A 2,500-nucleotide genomic window follows, 5' to 3' on the forward strand; every position below is an offset into this window, starting at 1 on the left:
TTCCGATTACGGGGCCTCGGATGAGTCCCGTATCGTTATTTTTCGTCACTACCTCCCCGTGCCGGGAGTGGGTAATTTGCGCGCCTGCTGCCTTCCTTGGATGTGGTAGCCGTTTCTCAGGCTCCCTCTCCGGAATCGAACCCTGATTCCCCGTTACCCGTTACAACCATGGTAGGCGCAGAACCTACCATCGACAGTTGATAAGGCAGACATTTGAAAGATGCGTCGCCGGTACGAAGACCGTGCGATCAGCCCAAAGTTATTCAGAGTCACCAAGGCAAACGGACCGGACGAGCCGACCGATTGGTTTTGATCTAATAAAAGCGTCCCTTCCATCTCTGGTCGGGACTCTGTTTGCATGTATTAGCTCTAGAATTACCACAGTTATCCAAGTAACGTGGGTACGATCTAAGGAACCATAACTGATTTAATGAGCCATTCGCGGTTTCACCTTAATGCGGCTTGTACTGAGACATGCATGGCTTAATCTTTGAGACAAGCATATGACTACTGGCAGGATCAACCAGGGAGCTGCGTCAACTAGAGCTGAGCAGCCGGCCGCCCGGGAGTGTGTCCCGGGGGCCCGCGCGAACACGCAAGCGTCCGCTCAATTATTCTGCAAACAGGAGGAGGCTGGGCTCCCCTGCACGATACACCTCGAAACCCTCTCAGGTCCCGGCGGCGCGCAGCGCCGTCCTAAGTACTTGGTCGGGTTCGAGAGAGGCGCAATCGCCCGGAGATAGGCGAGTAGACGCTTTCAGTGCGACCACCCGTGCTCCCAACTGAGCTTGCCGCTGCCGACAGAGGCCCGGGAGCGTGCTGTCGTGGTGTTGCCGGCGGGAGACAACACGCGGCCACAAACAGTGACCGGGCAGCTCCAACGCCAGCGCCACAGAGGGGCAGAGCCCCACTTGGGTGCCAAAGCGAACTCTCCCAGCACAGCGCACGCGCCAACACATCCGCACAGCTGCGATACAAACCACCTGCGAGAACCGCGGGGGCGACCGAGCAGCAGACGGCGTCGCGGCGCCGAGTGCCGGGCGGCGGCGCATCCTCAACGCACACAGTCCTCAATCGGACCAGCACACTGCAGATGTCCACCGCGCTTCGCACCGGGCCCGGGAGGACCCACTTTGGCCGCACGGCGCCGCGCGCTGGGTGCGCCGGCACGCAGATGCGCCGCCTGCCGCCTCCGTCAGCCGGCGCGCCTGCCACTGGGCGCCCCCACCAGCCGGCTGCCGCGCGTGCGCCCACGCAGCGCGCGGCCAGCACGCCGGGCGCCCCCCCCTCACCGGCCGGGGACGGTCCCACCCAGCCACCGCCGCGTATCGCTTCATACCCACATGCCCACTCACGTTCGTGGGTATGACGGGTGTCGCTGAAGCAACCGGTTAATACCTGTACCGATCGTCGATATCAACGATTCACCTCCAGCGCGAACAACCGCGCAACAACGGATTTCCAGTTCATTTGCGTAACTTGGGCAGCAAACGTAGACATCCATCTACATTTGCGACTTCTACGAGTCTTGCATGCCTGGATGTTGTGTGTCACGACGCACTCCATCAGCATACATACACGCTGCGACGTGTGCACGAAAGAACACGTGGAAGGTGGCCAGCGTACGTATGCGAATGCCATTGCACAGCTGCGAAGCGCATTCAACACGCGAACTCCTGACCGACGAGCTAGAGGTGACAGGAGGGGAGGGGGGGGGGGGGGGCGGGGGCGATATACGTCCTATTGCAGTACACAATACAGTGGATAGCGGGACCATGTGGAAAGTAAGCAACACTCGCAAGATGTGAGGGTACGCACCGTAAAATGAATCAATACGCAGAACACCACAGTGTGCGCGAAGTGAACTATGTTGAGATGGTTGCAATTAGGCAACGCTACACGAATTCCTAGATTCATATAACTAACAATTACAGGGCAGGTTAAGGCGCAACGTGGGTTAGGTTAGGGCGCAACGTGGGTTAGGTTAGGGCGCAACGTGGGTTAGGTTTGGGCGCAACGTGGGTTAGGTTAGGGCGCAACGTGGGTTAGGTTAGGGCGCAACGTGGGTTAGGTTAGGGCCCAACGTAGGTTAGGTTAGGGCGCAACGTAGGTTAGGTTAGGGCGCAACGTAGGTTAGGTTAGGGCGCAACGTAGGTTAGGTTAGGGCGCAACGTAGGTTAGGTTAGGGCGCAACGTAGGTTAGGTTAGGGCGCAACGTAGGTTAGGTTAGGGCGCAACGTGGGTTAGGTTAGGGCGCAACGTGGGTTAGGTTTGGGCGCAACGTGGGTTAGGTTAGGGCGCAACGTGGGTTAGGTTAGGGCGCAACGTGGGTTAGGTTAGGGCCCAACGTAGGTTAGGTTAGGGCGCAACGTAGGTTAGGTTAGGGCGCAACGTAGGTTAGGTTAGGGCGCAACGTAGGTTAGGTTAGGGCGCAACGTAGGTTAGGTTAGGGCGCAACGTAGGTTAGGTTAGGGCGCAACGTAGGTTAGGTTAGGGCGCA

The 2,500-nt window shown here is 58.7% G+C and overlaps 1 non-coding gene across 1 annotated transcript in view; it reads right to left on the minus strand.

Annotated features, from left to right (window-relative positions):
• The window catches only part of LOC126196874 (small subunit ribosomal RNA), a 1,909-nt gene extending 1,379 nt beyond the window's left edge, over positions 1-530 (minus strand). The window contains exon 1 of the ribosomal RNA XR_007539304.1: positions 1-530. This exon is cut by the window's left edge and continues 1,379 nt beyond it. This is a non-coding gene — a ribosomal RNA (small subunit ribosomal RNA).
• Between the last annotated feature and the right edge of the window lie 1,970 nt (positions 531-2,500).

The sequence above is a fragment of the Schistocerca nitens genome, chromosome 7 (genome assembly GCF_023898315.1).
Source record: "Schistocerca nitens isolate TAMUIC-IGC-003100 chromosome 7, iqSchNite1.1, whole genome shotgun sequence".
NCBI lineage: Eukaryota > Metazoa > Arthropoda > Insecta > Orthoptera > Acrididae > Schistocerca > Schistocerca nitens.